We start from the raw sequence: 6,000 nt of genomic DNA on the forward strand, positions 1-6,000 counted from the left end.
GGGGCAGAAACATGGAACAGGCTGCCCCCACACTCATGTGTGGTGGTTGAGAATCAGGAAGGATATCTCAGCTGCAGAAGCCTCCTAGAGTAGCAAGGGGTCCCAGCCCTACACCAGGCTCCTCAGCCCAGAGAAATAGTACCAGGAAGGGAGATCCCCACAACTTCTGGCTCTGAAAACAAGGGGAGTGTGTGGCTAGTGAGATGGAAGCCTGCAGGAGTCCTAGGAATTTCTCTTAAAGTGCCTGTGCACAGACTTACTGATGGATTCACTTGCTCTGAGCTCCATCACTGGGGCAGCAGTTCAAGGGTCACCAGGGACATATAAGAAAGAACTGGAGGAGTGGATGGGTGGCTTTCTCTCAAACAGAGGTGCTGGTGGACAGCATTGCTCCTTTGTTGAGCACCTCCTCATTCCGGCATGCACACTACAGTGCACACCATATCTGAGTCAACATCAACCTGACTAACAGCATTCGTTCTGCCCTGGTGATTCCCTAAGACCCCGTTCCATCAAATCTGTGAGCCCACTTAAGCTGCTAGCAGTGACTTTTCCATATAATCAGCCTATCTTGGTTCATATTGCAAACTTTTCTAAAATCTCTCAACGGTTCATAAACCCCAAATAAGCAGCATCTGGCCTCAATGTGCCCTGTACCCCTTGCTGAGCTGCCTCAAGCCTAGCACTAGCAGCAGTTGGCCTTGGTTTGTGGCTTGGCCTCTCGAGGCACATTCAAGCCTAGTGGGTGATGGCTCTTTGGATTGCTTGGTGGCTCATGCCAGGTGGCCCCAGGCAGGATACAGGCTGTGGTGAAACTTGGCCTGTGGCAGGTCTTCTTCTAGGAGGCCCCAGCCCACACACTGAGCGGCTGGCTTCAGTCTGAGCTGGAGCATAACTTGGGGCCACATCTAAGAGTGATACACACAAAGGGCAGATTGACAGGCCCCAGTACCATACTATAGTGAATCCTGTTCTGTAGGGTCAGCCTCTGCACAAAAGCTCCTCCACTGTATTCACTGGCCAGTCCTTACAACCAATCAGCCTGAGGGTCAATCTCTCCCATTGAAGTGTAAACAGAAAACAAGGGTCAGCTTCAACAGGAGGGCACACACAACTCATACAAGGTACATCCCTGGAGCACTCAGATCAGGTGACCAGGGAGACTACATGACTTGGCCCCACAGGACACCTACCACATAAAGCCACTCTACTAAGACTGAGAGACACAGCAGTCCAATCTAATACATAGAAACAAACACAGGGAGGCAGCCAAAATGAGGAGACAAAGAAACATGTCCCAAATGAAATAATAAAATTAAGCTCCAGAAAATGAACTAAACAAAATAGAGACAAGCAGTCTATCACATGCAGAATTCAAAATACTGGTTATAAGGATGCTCAATGAATTTAAGGAAGGAGTAGATAACTTGGTGAGAACTTTAACAAAGAGATAGGAAACATAAAAATGGAGATTAAAAAAAAAAACATAAAAAAGAACCAGTCAGAAATGAAGAATACAATAACTGAAATAAAGAATACCTTAGGAGGAATTAACAGTAGATTAGATAAAGCAGAGGATCAAATCAATGAGTTGGAAGACAAAGTAGCACAAAATACCCAATCAGAAATGCAACAAGAAAAAAATAATTAAAAAAAAAATAGTTTAAGGGGCCTCTGGGTCAACATCAAGTGTACAAGCAGGGAACTGAAAACCTATTTCAAGAAATAATGATGGAAAACTCCCTATCCTGGCAAAGAAATAAACATGCAAGCCCAGGTAGCATAGAGTCCCAAACAAGATGAACCCAAAGAGGCCCACACCAAGACACATCACAATTAAAATGCCAAAGATTAAAGACAAAAAGAGTATCTTAAAAACAGAAAGAGAGAAACAGTAACCTACAAAGTAGATCCCATAAGACCGTCAGCTGATTTCTGAACAGAAACTTTGCAAGCCAGAAGGGATTGGTATGACATATTCAAAGTGATGAAAAGCAAGGATCTACATCCAAGAGTACACAGCAAAGCTATGATTTAGAATTTAAGGACAGATAAAGAGCTTCTCAAAAAAGAAAAAACTAAAGAATTTTATCACCACCAAAATACTATCACAAGAAATGTTAAAGAGACCTCTCTAAGAAGAAGGGAAAATGGCAGTATCTATAATTACTTTAAATGTAAATGAACTAAATGCTCCAATCAAAAGATATATGGTGGCTGAATGGATAAGAAAACAAGAGTGTTACATATGCCACCTACAAAAAAAAAAAAAAACTCACTTCAGAATAAAAGACACACAGAGATTGAAAGTAAAGGGATGGAAGAAGATGTTTCATGGAAATGGAAATGAAAAAAATCTGGGGTAGTAATCCTTATACCATACAAAATAGACTTTTAAATAAAGACTATAACAAGAGACAAAAAAAGACCCAGTAATCCCACTTCTGGGTATTTATTGAAAGAAACCCAAAATACTACTTTGAAGGGATATGTGCATCCATATTTATTGTAACATTATTTATAATAGTCAAGATATGAAGGCAACCGTGTGTCTATCAGTGGATGAATGGGTAAAGAAGAGGTAGTCCACATATGCAGTCATATAAAAGAATGAAATCTTGCCATCTACAGCAATATAGATGGACCCAAAGGGTATTGTTCTGAGTGGAGTAAGTCAGACAGAGAAAAAAAATTGTGATATAATTTCACTTATATGTGGAATCTAGAGAACAAGATAAACAAACAATAGAAACAAGCTCATAGATACAGAGAGCATTTTGATATTTGCCATATAGGGGGTGGGGAGATGGGTGAAGTGGGGAGGAGATTAAGAGGTACAAATTGGTAGTTACACAATAATCATGAGGACATAAAGTATAGCATGGGGAATATAGTCAGTCATAGTTTCATAACTATGTATGGTGTCAGAAGGGTACTGGATTAATATGGGTGATCACTTTGTAAGTTATGTAAATGTCTAATCACTGTGTTGTACTCCTGAAACTAATATAATATTGTATGTTGACTATAATTGAAAAAAAATTAAAGTGTAGACATTAAAAAAACAGTCAAAAATTGATGAGTGGTAACCTACAAGGATAAGAAAAACCTCATGCCATAAAACCACTTTTGAAAAAAGTTTATGTGTTTTTAACTAATTAAGGCCCACCCCTCCCCAGGGCTTTATGGAGGAAAGTGGACACCCGGACATGTATGAGCCTCCACCAATACAGAAAACAAGATGTGATACTGGAAGAGATGGCTTTGTGTGAGTAAAACACAAGTACACTCCAGCCTGGTTAGATTAGCTATCCCAGTACCTTTGTCTAAGTACCCAAAGTGCCTTGATTAACACAAACATGAGGGAAGATGTTTAGAAGTGTGAAGGGCAGTTCTCCTCCATAATTATCAAGATTCAGATTGAGGGAGTGAGCTGGGCAAGACCTGCACGGTGTGCCAGGACTATAGCCAGTGCCCTGGGACTCAGAGAAAATGGGCAACTCCCAGGGTGAGACCTTTGGCAGGTGGGTGATGGAGATGCTTTCACTGGCTCTCAGTTCTCAATCACATATGCAGCTTAGAGGTCCCAGAAACCAGTGGTCATATTTTAACCCTCTAGCTAAGGTGTGTTCATACCCGGTGGTGTGGTTGCAGGAAAGTGGTGAGGCGAGAAGCCTTGAGGACACACTGCAGTGGGCTGGTTGATGCTTTGGGTATGATATCAGAATACCCACCTGTTCTTCTTGCAAGAAGAGACAGAGTGCTGGCTTACAGTCACCACATCCTTCCAATTCTGACTCACCTGCCGAATGCCCCTTTATTTATTCCCTCCACTTTTATTTCAGACTTTCTAAAAGTAACACTTTTTCAAATATTAGTTAATTAATTTATACCTAATTCTTAAATTTATCTATTTCTTTATTTACATTCAGTGTATGCCTAACACTAAACTTTATATCACTTCATATATGAAGGAGTCTCGTTTTCCATAATATGAGTACAAGAAAACACAGTGAAGTCAAACTAATGTCATTAAACTCTAGTCTGATACCATTGCCCAGCAAAACTCTAAGCCCAAGGCCCATTACTTCTTTTTTAAGTGTAAGAGAGATTAGTAATTATTATAAAGGTGTTAAAACATTCTAGCACCAAATCAAGGCATTCTCATTAAAGCCAGTAGAAGACTTGAAAGATAATTTGCAGGGAAATAACTTTCTCATTGTGGAGTTTGATGTTGGGTTCATGGCTCTCTTCAATGCATCTCTTGAGTGCCACCACACTTTGGGGGACACCAGCGACATAGAAGAGCTTCATTCCAAGTCAAAGGGAGTAGTGCTCAGCTGATGAGCTGAGGACCGGGTAGGTTGCATGACCCGTTTCATTATCTTTCTTAGAGGATCCTCAGACCCTTGGAAGAGTGATGGAAGAGGGCAGGGAGATGTGGTATGAAAGACACCTGGCACAGCTCTCTCCCACATACTCTGGGGTGGCCGAGGCAGTGGCGGAAGGGCTTCTTCAGTGGGGGAATGTGGCTGACAGCCTCCCCGTCTTACTCCCACTTTGACACCATTCAGCCTAGCTCTGCAGCTGCATGGCAGGAGGCTCAGGCATGTCAACCCAGCTAGGGCAGGAGAGAGGACCACACTGAAGCCAAATGGAGGGGTCAGAAGTGATAAACTCTGAGCAGTCAGGTGGAAGCACCAACTCCAAATGCTGCCTGGTCCTCCCTCACATGGGATAGGCAGTGACTTCATCAGAGTTCTAGGCAGAACACTGCTCTTGAAATCCCTACATTTATTCCTCATTTTGGAAGCAATCTGTCAATTGACATAATTTTGGGCATCTATGAGTACTGCAGCAGACAAGATAGAGTCCCTTGTGTCAGATTCTTATGGGCACAGACAACAGACTCACACTCAAAGATCAGATCTTGGGGACTCACCCGGCCTTGAGAGGGGAAGGATTCCAGCTCTGCCCGTGGGAAACTAACACTCTGGTCAGCCAATCTGGTGGGCAAGGCAATCCAATCAGGTGAGATGAGGCAGTTCTCCCTGACCACACTGTAGACCCCAGGCCATTGAATGGTCACAAAATCAATGAACAAGTTGTAGGAGGGAAAGAATGGATGGTGAGGAGGCAGCTACAGCAGCCATCCCTACGAAAGAGTCTAGAGGATGACCATCTGACCATGAGTGAGCAGCCTGGGGACCCAATGAGCAGACAAGAGCAGGAAGGTAAGTGGATAGCAAACAGAAATAGTGTGGGGTCACTTGGAATATGGGCTTCTCTGTCACACAGGAGGTGAAATGGCAGATGTGGCACATGAAAAATTCTGGGAATGTAGAGAACAATTCCTCATTGTCCATCTTTGATACATAGATGTCGCAGGCACATGGTGGACTGTCTTTTCAATTATTTCCTTCTGGCCTTCTAACATTCTTTTTCACAATTAGTGTACACACACACACACACACACACACACACACACACACACACACGAAATGCTTTCTAACCATGCTATTAAATACTAAAAGATCAACACACACATATATATCCTGAGTCTCAATGTAAATTTTTTATTTCTGTGAGTCACAAAAAAAAGTGGAAAAATATTGCTCCAAAACATTTGCACTTCTAATATAGTAAAATAAAAACTGATTTTAGATTCAAGACCTGGCCCTGACCCTTACAAGTCATGGAATCTCAGGCAGGGGACCTCCATCTGACTCCATCTATGAAATGGTGTGAAAATCCACCACCTTTCGCCCCAGTTAATATAGAGTGAGAATGAAATAGCATATCACCAAAATGATTTATAAACAGTTAAATCCTGTACAAATGCATGATATTAAGATGGTTAATATTAGGCCCTAGACAAAAACCCATCTTAAGCCACAGTCTAGAAAACCAAATCTTCTTCTTTGATTGCATTTACTTAGCCAGCTGTTCAATTCCCATATGTTCCTTTCTCTTCCAAAACCTTAGCCGCCAACTGGAATG

This window comes from Rousettus aegyptiacus, unplaced genomic scaffold (assembly GCF_014176215.1).
Source record: "Rousettus aegyptiacus isolate mRouAeg1 unplaced genomic scaffold, mRouAeg1.p scaffold_m13_p_12, whole genome shotgun sequence".
Taxonomy (NCBI): Eukaryota; Metazoa; Chordata; class Mammalia; order Chiroptera; family Pteropodidae; genus Rousettus; species Rousettus aegyptiacus.